The sequence below is a fragment of the Petaurus breviceps genome, unplaced genomic scaffold, assembly GCF_028583685.1.
Source record: "Petaurus breviceps papuanus isolate PSGF00001 unplaced genomic scaffold, PetGlider_PUasm1.0 90977, whole genome shotgun sequence".
NCBI classification, from domain to species: Eukaryota; Metazoa; Chordata; class Mammalia; order Diprotodontia; family Petauridae; genus Petaurus; species Petaurus breviceps.
In genome coordinates, this window is record NW_027187391.1 from 13,570,668 (window position 1) to 13,582,920 (window position 12,253).

Sequence of the window (12,253 nt, forward strand, 5' to 3'; positions counted from 1 at the left end):
CTGGGGGGGAGGGGTATCCTTCCTCTCACACAGCTCCAGCCCCTGCCTCCAAGCACAGACAGGGGGCTGGGCAACAAAACAACACCCCAAAGTGCCAATTATATACTTCCTTTGTCATTCAGACCCCTTCAGTTCTTTCCCTGGAGGTAGATAGCATTTTTCATCAGTTAGACTTTTGGAGTTGTCTGGTCTCTATGCATTGCTGGAAAGACCTAAATCAGCCATAGTTGATCACAGCAGTCTTGCTCTTACTGTGTACTGTGTCGTCCTGGTCCTGCTCCTTCTCTCAGCATCAGTTCTAGTCAGTCACTCAAGGTTTCTCTGAAATCTACCTGCCATCATTTCAGTAAAGAGTATTTTAAAAGCATTTGCTGAAGTGAACTCCTTGAGTTGTAAAGCTTTTGCCTTATTCACTCTGTCCCAGATATGGATGCAGCAGCTTTGGAACCTTATTTCCAAGCAGAGCCTGAAGGAGCAAGGTGTGAATTAGGTGAGTTGCCACCTACCAGGTGTGAATCTGGAGAGGTGGAGTCTGGGGGCTCTGAGGCATATAAAAGGGACAGAGCATTGCCTTCAGCTTCAGACTTTGACTCTTGGGAGCTCATATCTAGAGCTCTTGAGACTAAGGGAAATCCACCAGACCAACAGAAATAGAGGAATATGTCTGCAGCTCATTTAGTTGAAGACCTCAAGCAAGAGGTGACCTGCCCTGTGTGCATGGACTACTTGAGCCACCCAGTGACCTTGGGCTGTGGTCACAGCTTTTGTCACCCATGCCTCCTGGGGAGCTGGAAAGGAGATGACCAACCCAGCTTTTGTCCTGAGTGCAGAAGGGCCTTCCAGATGAGAGACCTAGAGCCCAACCATCGTCTAAGGAAGCTGGCCAACATAGCCAGGAACCTCAGGCCCTACTTGCTGCAGATCAGAGAGGAAAGGCTCACATGTGAGAAGCACCAGATGGAGCAAACCTTGTTCTGTAGGGAGGACCAATCCTTCCTCTGTGCATCCTGTTTCCGGAGTCAGGAGCACAGCCGTCACATGGTGCAGCCTCTCCACAAGGCTGCAGAGGCTTCTCGGGACAAGCTCCAAGAGATTTCTGATCTTCTCTGGAAAGAAGTAGAGACAATTCAAAACATGCTGGCTCAGGAGAGACAAAAAGAAGAGCTCTGGAATCAACAGACAGATGCTTGGAGGGAGATGGTTAGAGCTGAATACGGAAGATTCCTTAATTTCCTCAAGGACGAAGAGAAGTGGTACTTTCACAGACTAGCCTGGGATGAAAAGGAAAACCTCCAGAAGTTCAGAGAAAATGAAGTGAGATTCTCCCAGCACCTTCAGAATGTAAGGGAGGAGATCACAAACATTGAACAAATCTGCCAGAAACCCAATCTTCAGCTTCTACAGGTGGCAGAAGACACATTGAGGCAGATTCAATCACTGATGAGTGAATGTCCTGAGCCTGCCAGACATACACTGCCCAGGACTTGCATTCCTGGAATGTTTGAAATGATGAATAAATTCAGGGTGAATATGACCCTGGATCCTAGAAGGGCTTCTTCTTATCTCATCCTGTCGAATGATTTGAAGACAGTCAGACATGGAGGATTCCTGCAGAATGGCCCTGTCACCCCAGACCAATTGGAAGATGCAGTCATTTGGGGGGCTCAAGTCTTTACCTCTGGCATTCACTATTGGGAGGTGCATGTGGGAGACAGTTGGAAATGGACACTTGGTGTATGTAAGGAGTCATTGAGCAGGAATTCTGTTGTCCCACTCTTCCCTGGGGATGCATTTCTGATCACGTATATGCAAAATGAAGGTACTTACACTGTGGTCAGCAATTGCTCCCAGATACCACCACAGTCAGTGTCCCCTATCCGCAGGGTAGGGATTTTTCTAGACCATACTCAAGGCATAATTTCATTTTATGATGCCCTGGAGAGATACTTTTTATTGAATATCCCATATTTTCCCTTTTCTGAGCCTCTGCGACCAATATATTCTCCATGTCCCCCAACAGCGGGGGGAAATTCAATTCCAATGACCATCATACCATGAGACATTCATATCTGATGTCTCTTCTACCCCAGTTACTTTCTAAGGTATACACCTCCAAACTCTCAAGTGGTTTTGGGACAGGTATTAGGAAAGCATTTTTTTCTTAGTAATTTGTTGTCATCCAACATCCATCATTTGAGGTTGAATGTAATTAGACAAATATAAGTTAAATTAAGAAATAAAAAGGGACTTTTAAAAAAGACCAATATTTTCTTTTTCATTAATTTATTTTAAAGTCAAATACTAAAATCTAATGCACAATAACAAAAAAAACAGATGCTATAAACTTCAAGACAGAATTTTAAAAAAGGATTGCCCTGTGCATAGCAGAACATGAGATGATTCAAAATATGCAAAAATAAATGTTAATTTCTAAAAGCCTATGTAATAAAATACTGCATATTGTGTCAAAGCTGCCCATCTTTTCTTTGCTTCCTTGTATGTTTTCTTTTTTTCTCTCTTATGCTGTAATAGTAATTGAATTTAAAGATCCCCCTGTATTGGCTTGGTTTTTGGTTTGATTGTGTTAAAACCCAGAGCTTGTGAATCCCGCTTGTGGAATGGACTTGTTGACTTGAAAAGAGATGGCTGAACTGCAAGGAGCTGGTGACTGAACTGGGAGGAGCTGGTGACTTAGATTTGGAGAGGCAGAAGAACTTTTTGGAAGCAGCACCTTTGGAGGCCGAGAGAGACTGAGAGGATTGCTGAGGGCCACTTTGAATTGCCCAGGACTTTTGAGCCACCTAGAGCTGCCAAGGACTGAGGAGACATGGCTGTTATGCTGGTGCTTTGTCTGTCTGTTTTGATGTTATTTTGCCAGATTTGTCCACTGGTGAAGGACAGTGCTGTTGTTGCAGAGGTTTTGGAACCTTGCTGTTGGTTCAGAAACCCTGAAGAAGGATTTTCTAGTTGTATGTTTACAGAAATCCTGGAAGGGGGTTTTGCTAATGTTTTCAGGGTTCCTAGGACTGTTCTGCAGACAGAGAATGAATTAATTAAGAGACTGGCAATGTATCTTGTGGCCTTGCTAAGCTTTGTCTCCCCAGGCACAAAGATTGCTGAGAACTTGCCTCTTCAAGATGAAGAAAAGACCTCCATTTGGGTATTAAATGCTGTGCTTAAGCTTGTTGTAACTCTGGGGTAGATTCAATTGTGATCCAAGGGTGGGGAAGTTTTGACCTTTTGTGCTCTGTGATTGAACAAATGAATGTACTTTACTTATGATTGGAAACTAATCTCCATTTGAGAACAGGGGCTTTGTGAGGACTAAATGAATGTACAGCCTAGGGGTGGAGTAGGATTTAGAAGAGGGACTTTGTGATTGATTAAATGAATGTAATGTCCAGGGGTGGAGTAATACTTGATTAAATCACACTTGGGGGTAGTACTTGGAGATTATTGAATCACACTTAGTAAATGCTGTATTTTGAAAGATGTCATATTTTGATCTTCTCTGTTTTTAATTTGTCACTGAATAAAATGGAGAGCACCTATGCTGGTATTTTGAACCTTGGGAAGTTGCCTTTGCTTTCCTCCACATTACATATGCCCTTTTGACTTCTTGCTTATATGATTTTTAAAACCTTTTTTGAGTTCTTCCGTGAGATCTTTCTGGACTTGAGCCCTTTTCCTGGTTTTCTTTAGGGTTTTGCCCATAGTTATTTTGACATTGTTGTCCTCTCCTGAGTTTGACTCTTGCCCTTCCCTTTCACCATAATAACTTTCTATGGTCACATTCTTCTATCTTTTTTGGGGGGTCTTTTGTTTTTCCTTCAAATTGGATGTCTTCTCCCGGAGCAAAAAGGGCTCTGTCCCAGGCTTCTTGTGCCAGTAGCTACAGGCCCTGGATTTTTACCTGGTGCCTTGCTGATAGTTCCCTGAGGCCCCCAGGGGCAACTAGTGTCTGCTGTTGCTTTATAGGGTGGGGCCTGGTGCTGGTAGAATCTATAGGGGTCTGGCAACTTATATAATGTTGAGCTAAGGTTCTAGTTGTTGTGTCTGGTGTGTGCTGAAGCTAGGTGGGGTTTTTCTGCATTTTCCTGGGGCTGTACTGTAGCATTTGGTCATCCTCAGATTTGGAGTCTGCTGCTTCCTCTAGTTATGCTAAGGTACACGGGGGCCCTGGTGTTGGTATTTGCCTCTCCACCACACTAGGGCTGAGGATCTCCCACTAATTTGCTGACATGGGGCTTCCTGCTGGCTTGCTGGGATACTTCTTGTGTTGCTATGCACTCCTCTTGGGTAAGCCCAAGCGAGTTGCTTCTTTCTTGCTGATCTTCCATGTCTCCTGGGATAAAAGTCCACTCTACTTCACCTTTCTGCTGGTTCTGTTGTTCCAGGATTGTACTAGGATGTAATTTTAAGGTTGTTTGGAGGTGTAATAAGAATGTAAATTTTAAAGATCTTCCCTGCCCCTAGGCTAATGTGCACCTGAAGCCTGGGGTGGGGGAGGCTTGTTTTTCAGTAGATACTTCTTGATTGGCCAGTGAGTCAGTAAGGTTGTTACATTCTCTGAGCCAGGAGAAGGCTATATAAGCCCTGATGTGTAGCTTTGTTTTTGGGACTCACTTTGAGAAGTGTTCTGTGATTTGATCTGAATTCTGGGAAGCCGTTGTTGAGAGTCCCCCGGCTTTGAAAAACCCAGAATGTGGAAACCCAGATGTTGACTGGGTATGGATGTAATGGTTGGACAGTTTGGAAAGCTGTCTACTTGATGTTTCTGTCTTGATAATTCTGCCTGTATGCTTTGAGGTTCAGGGTGCTGACCTTTTCTCCTGAACAAGGTAAACAATATATGTCTGACTGATTAAAGTAAGCTTGTTAACCCATTTTGAGTTGCTTTCCTTTAACAAAGCAGATCCAAGAACCTGTGTGAGCAGGCACCCTGGGGACACTGGGGTGCTTGCCGCTACAGGAGGTTAATATAGGAGTGCTATAGTGATTTACTGCTTACTTCACTATCTTGACACAAGACTTCCTGGAGCTGCAGATGAATTAAAAATAAAAAAAAAAAGAAATGAAAGTGTTGCAAGAAAAGAGATTTGACTGCTTAGTAAACGAGGCACAAGATTACTGAAGAAAATAACATAACTGACTTAATGGTAAAAGAGACACAAAAATCATTAATGAAAGCAACTCCTCAGAAACCATAATTGACCAAATGGAAAAAGAGGTCTTAAAATCCCTCTGAAGAAAATAATATTGTAAAAATTATAATTGAGGGGCGGCTAGTTGGTGCATTGAATAAAGCATTGCCCCTGGCGTCAGGTCCTGGAGGACCTGAGTTTAAATCCAACCTCAAACACTTAACACTTACTAGCTGTGTGACCTTGGGCAAGTCACTTAACACCAATTGCCCTGCTCTCCCCCCTCCATAAAGCAAAAAAAAAAAAATACAATTGGACAAGTGGCAGTTAATAACATCATAAGATGTTAAGAAACAGTAAAACAGATTCATGACAATGAAAAAATAGAAGAAAATGTAAATTATCTCATTGGAAAAACTACTGACATAGAAACTATTTTAAGGAGAGACAACTTAAGAATTATTGGACTACCTGAACATCATGAGTAAAAAAAAAAAAGAGCTTCGACATCATATTTCAAGAAGTTATCAAGGAAAATTGCCTTTCTATCTTAAATCCAGAAGGTAAAATAGAAATGTAAAGAATCCACCAATCACCTTCTGAAAGAGATTCCAAAATGAAAATTCTAGGAATTTTCCAAACTCCAGAGCTCCCAGGTCAAAGACAATATAATTCAGGCAGCTGGAAAGAAACGGTTTATATATTGTGAAGCCACAGTCAGGCCTACACAAGATTTAGCATGTCAAAGGAGCAGCTTAGAATATGATATTCTGGAAGGTAAAGGAGCTAGAATTACAAACGAAAATAACCTACCCAGAAAAACTGAGTACAATATTTCAGGTAGGAAAATAGTTCCTTCATGAAATAGAGGATTTTCAAGCATTCTTAATGAAAAGACCAGAGCTGCATAAAAATTTGACATTAAACCACAAGACGCTAGCAAAGCATAAAAAGTTAAACATGAAAGAGTAACCATAAAGATATCAATAAAGTTAAATTGTTTATGTTCCTATATGGAAAGATGGTACATGTAACTCCTAAGAACCTTATCATTATTAGGGCAGGTAAAAGAAGTTTATACAGACAGAGGGCACAGTTCTGAGTCAATTATGTAGGAATGATCTCCAAAAAGATGAAGGGGTAAGAAAGATGGACACACTTGGAGGAGAGGGAAGGAAGAGGTGGAATGGGGAAATTTTTCTCACATAAAAGAGGCATGTAAGGAAGAGCTTTTACATACACTTGTTGTTTGTCCTTTGTTTTTGACAATACGGGGCATGTTGTTCATGAATTGGACTTAAGTGAGGCAGAGTTGCACCATCACTGTCAACTTTAGTCTTTCCTCCAGAGTCATCAAAGTCCAAACTAAAGTAAGCATGACTGGTAATGGCCTGGGATGCAGTGTATGACCTGGGTGTCTTTAACGTCTGACCAAGCCCTAAGTGCCCCACAGTGCCTGCTTTAGCTGCCTTCATGACCTTTGGAACAAATTGTTCTCATCTGCCCATTCTACTGGGAGGAGTCTTCATACCTACAGACACTAGTGAATTGTTGGTGGAGTAGTGAATTGGTCCAACCATTTTGAAGAACAATTTGGAAATAGTTAAAAAAGAGTATAAAACTCTGCATACCTTTTGACACAGCAATAACACTACTTAGGCCTCTATACCAAAGAGATAAAAGAAAAAGGAAAAGGACCTATATCTACAAAAATATTTATAGCAGCTCTTTTTGTGGTGGCAAAGAAATGGGAATCAAAAGCATGCCCATTAAAGTTATGACATGATTATGATGGAATGCAATTGTGGTACAGAAAATGAGGAGGGGGGTGGTTTCAAAAAGCTTTACAAAACCTATATGAAAGCAAAATATGAAGAACCAGGAGATCATTGTGTACAGTAACAGCAATGTTGTAATGATAAAGTGAGGGGGCGGCTAGGTGGCACAGTGAGTACAGCACCAGCCCTGGAGTCAGGAGGACCTGAGTTCAAATCCAGACTCATATACTTAACACACACACACACACACACACAAAAAACCTAGCCCTGTGACCTTGGGCAAGTCACTTAACCCCAACTGCCCTCCAAAAAGTAACAATAAAGTGAAAGACTTGGTTACCATGGTCAAGACAATGGTCCAAGAAATTTCCAAAGGACTTCTGATGAAAAAAATATTTTCCACCTCTAGAGAGAAAGAGAAAACTGATGAACTAAGTGCAAATTGTAGCACAATTTTCTCACTTTATTTTTCTTGCTTTAAAAAAATATGACTAACATGGAAATATGTATGATTTCTCACGTATGATTAATATCATTTGCTTGCCTTATCAGTGGGTGGGTATGGGTGTGGAGAGGAGGGAGAGAATTTGGAACTCACATTTTAAAAGGAAAAATATTAAAAACAAATAATAAATTGTAAAAATATTTTTAAAAAGATCTCTGATCTAGACTCTTGCAATAGTCTCCTCCATTCTCTACTTATCTGCCCAAGTGTTCTGTCTAAATTAAAGAATTTTGTTATTCTTTTTCTCAAGAAACCATAGTGGATTGACTATTGTGTAGGGAACACACCAAAAAGGCCTGTTTGACTGAAACATAGAATATGTGAAAGAGAGTAATATGAAATAAGATTGAAGGAAAGGCTGGAGCTTACCTTTCAAATTTTGAAGAAGTTGAAACAAGTCAAACACAAAGTTCCATTTTATTTCACAAGCAAGGGGCAGCTACTTTTGATCTCTTACTGTCTTCATTATTTAAAATATACACAAAAGCTCTTAAGAGGTCTCTTACTTTCTTTGTTATAAAAATTTGCTCTCATTATCCACATGAGAATATCAGCCTCCAAACCTGGATTTATAACAGAGAAGTCTTACGTAATTCTCTGCCTTTTTCATAGACATCTTACATTGCAAGATCAACAAAATGGGATTGCTTATAAACATAAGTAACAAAAATTGTCTTCTCTCAGTTTTCATATCTTACCTGAAGACAGTTCCAGGGTCAGAGAGAGGCTGATCTCTTTAGTGTTGCTGGGTACAGCTATTATATAGGCTTTTACCCATTCCCCCTTCTGGAACCTTTTGCCTCTCTCAACAATTCAAATGCCCTCTACTTTTTATTATGTTAATACAGAGAAACTTTCCTGTTCAAGGTTACATAGTTAATTAGTGGCAGAACTAGTGTTGGAACCTAGATCTCCTAACTCCTAGTCAATGACTTTATTTAACAAAACTGTTTTTTTCATTTGAAAGTAAGATATGTAAAACTTAAACAACTTTCCTTTCCAAACTCTCACAGGTAAAAAATGAGACCCGTAATAAAAGCACCAAAACAATGAAATGTAACATGGAAAAAATTCTAGCTATTCATTAGACAAGACTCAGTTGACATTTACAAGACAGCAAATATCTACATATTTAGAAATAGAGTGTTATGTTGATGCCTTCATGGCATAAAACCCTAGTAATTATGAAATTAAACAGAAACTATGAATCCTTTCAGAGGGAACAGAGAAAAGTCTTTGGGGAATCATCAGACAGAGAGGATTTTTCACCACTCCTTTGGGGAGATGGAATTAGAAAGAGCAAACCCTCTAGTATTCTGCACTTAATTTATCTCTCCAAGTTTCTGGCATTTGGGTTGTTTTCCTCAATAGCAACTCTCCTGAGTATCAATGCGAAATCATAAAAAGTCTGATCACGTAACCTTTAGTTTATCCCTTAGTTGAGCTTCCAAGAGGCTTCAAAGCCCACGATAGAAAAAGCAAATATATTCACTGAATCAAGACTGACTTCTCAGGAGAGGAAAAGCATTGGACTCACTAAATACAGGTGAAAAATGTGTAGTCATTTTTGCTACATTGCTTTCTTTTTCAAAAATAATTGAAAATTAATAAGCAATGAGACTACACTTAGAACTGCTGGAATGAGGGTTGCAAAATAAGCTGGGAAATGAGCATAGTAGGATGTAAAGAGTCAGAAGACCGGGGTTCAAATCTCAGTTATACTAATTGTTATAAGTCTATATGACCTTGGGAAAATCACTTAGTTTCACTGGACCTCAGTTTCTTTTTCTGTAAAATGAGGGGGTTTGAAAAGGACCTTTAAGGTCCTTTCCAAACCTAAGTCTATGCCTATGCATAAACTAGTCAGATTAAAATAAAATTTTTTTAAAGGAAAAAAAAAAGGTCTTTAAAAGAAAGGCAGAAGACATAAATAAATTCTTATTTAGTTTCCATTTTTAATTCACTTAGGAAAAAATTAAAGTACTAATCCAGTGTAATGTATTAAAATTGGCATGATCAAAATAGAATTTTGTTTTTGAATGATTCAATTGTTATGTATTTGAATCATTCTAAAATTCATTTTTGGTGTTCCTGATTTGATATCGTAATATCAGAGATTTAGAATTGTAAGGGACTTTGAGTTCATCATTTTATTCCAACCCTCTTATTTTATATATGGGAAATAGAGGCAGAGAAAAGTAATGAAATTTGCCTAAGGTCACAGAGGTGGTAAATAGCATATCTGGAAACTGAAGTCCTTTTTACTCCAAATCCATCCCTCTTAATACTGTACCATCTGAGAAGAGGTGATGTGTGTGTCATGATTCAATTATTTGTCTAGGACATAAATATCCCACTATTTTGACCTTGTAGAGTATAGTGGGAAGAGACCCAAGATGAAAGTCAGAAAGCCTGGGTTAAAGTCCTAGCTCTGTGTGAATTTGAGAAAAAAAAAACAATTAATCAACAAGCATATTGTTTATGCCTAGTATTTGCTAGGCACTGTGCTAGGCACTGGGGACCCAAAGACACAAAGAAAGAAAAAAGAAAAATCCCAATTCTCAAGGATCTTATAATCTATTGATCTTATATTCTATGAAATAACTTAATCTTTCTGGTCCTTAGTCTATTTATCAAATGTATGCAAAGTACTTCTCAAATCTTAAGGTACTATGCAAAATAGATATTATTATTATTATTACTATTGTCTATTAAATGAAGAATTCAGGCTAGATCAGCGTCCATGAACAGATTTCTGGGGGTCCTTGAACTTGGACAGGAAAAAAATGCATCTTTATTTCCACTAACTTTTGGTTTCCTTTGCAATCCAATGCAATTCTATTTTATTCATTTAAAAACATTATTCTGAGAAAAAATTGTACATACTTGTGTAGATGGTCAAGGAGATCCATGACACAAAAAAAGATAAAAAATTCTCAGATCTTTTCAGAGTAACTGGGTTGAGACACAACACCCCAACTTTACGGTTCTGAAGTTGTTTTTAAAATAGAGAATATATAAATTTACTTTAAATCTAATTCCCTATTAAATTTAGTTTTACTTGATTACTTGATCCTGGAGTAGAGAATCTCAAAAATCTCTTCAGGTTCTAAAGTGCTATTCTCGCAAGCAGTATTTCTTCTGCTTCATGACCATCATGTACTTTTTTTGAATCAGAAAAACTCTTAAATAAATTGAGTGTTGTTAATCATTGCTGCTTTTCCAGAGTCCGTTCAGTGAAACCTCTCTACAAGTAGTTTAGATTAAATTTTCTTGCTGATGTAAATAAGCTAATTTTAGGTTCATTTTTAGAGGCAGCTTGGTGTACAAGGAAAGAACATTGAACATCTAGAACTCTGCTGCAGGTCTCTTTTCCAGTGCTCATTAGTTTATTGTGATCTTAAGCAACTTCCTTAAGGTCTCTGTGTCTCCGTTTCCTCATCCAAATGAAGATAATAATACTTTCATCCATGGGATTGTTGTAAGAATTGGCCAACATAATTTCAATGAAATGCTTTGCAAAATGAGTGGAAATTTATTGTCAAGACTAATATGATTCTCCATAACTTGGTGTCATTACATTTTCTTATTAGCATGGACTGGAGCCAAGTTTTCTAAAACTCATATGGTTATTTTTCTTTTTTCTAAAGTGACTTTGAAAAAACACTTATTTTTTGCTTTTTTTGGAAGGGGGAAGGCAGGGCAATTGGGGTTAAGTGACTTGCCCAAGGTCACACAACTAGTAAGTGTCAAGTGTCTAAGGCTGAATTTGAACTCAGGTCCTCCTAACTCCAGGACTGGTGCTCTATTCATTGTGCCACCTAGCCATCCTTTTGAAAAACTCTTACTTCTCTTCAGATCAAATGTAGTAAATGATATTTATTCCCAAGGTTCATGTAATATTTTTTGAAAAATTTTTTTACCTTAGCCACCCCCTTTATTCAAACTAAGGAAATATTCCTCAAGCACTTTCCCATATAATCACCGAAATATCTATCTATCCATCTATCTATCTATCTATCTATCTATCTATCTATCTATCTATCTATCTATCTATCTATCATCTATCTATCTATCTATCTATCTATCTATCTATCTATCATCTATCTATCTATCTATCTATCTATCTATGTATCTATCTATCTATCTATGTATCTATCTATCTATCTATCTATCTATCTATCTATCTATCATCATCATCATCATCATCATCATCTGTCATCTATTTATCTAGGTGGTACAGAGGATAGAGTGCTGGACTTATTAGATTCAGGATGGAAGTTAAAATCGTATTTTGAATACTTTGTGAACCTATGCAAATCACTTAACCTCTTTCAGCATCAGTTTCTTCATTTGTAAATGTTAATAGTAATAGTATTTACCTCGCAATGTTGTGAGGAACAGCTGATATAACATATATGAAGTGCTTTGAAAGTCTTAAGGTATTATGTAAATGCTAGTTGTTATTATAATTACTATTATTCTATGAAAACAGTCCTCTCAATGTATTCCCTTTGTCACCTTCTTCTAGATTTTCATTATTATTATTCTTTTCTCCAGAAAGATTCATCTTCCTCCTTCCAGGTCTAAAATAATGCATCTGTATTCATTGTTGACACATAGCAAACAGAAAAATGACAATTGCGGTTTTTTTTCCTTTTCACTGTTTTCCTCATTCTCTTATGATAGAGTTTCTTTTTGTGTGGGATCCATGTATTTGCTCTTACTTTAGATGTTTCTCATGGTCCCAGATTCTTTCTAGAAGAAAGTGCATTCAAAATTACTTTCCTAATATCATAAATTGGATTGTGCCATTAGAAGTCTTC

General features: G+C 38.3%; 1 pseudogene; it reads left to right on the forward strand.

Moving 5' to 3' along the window:
• The first annotated feature begins 660 nt into the window (after nucleotides 1–660).
• LOC138153163 (probable E3 ubiquitin-protein ligase TRIML1 pseudogene) lies at nucleotides 661–2,058 on the forward strand (annotated as a pseudogene).
• The last annotated feature ends 10,195 nt before the right edge of the window (nucleotides 2,059–12,253 follow it).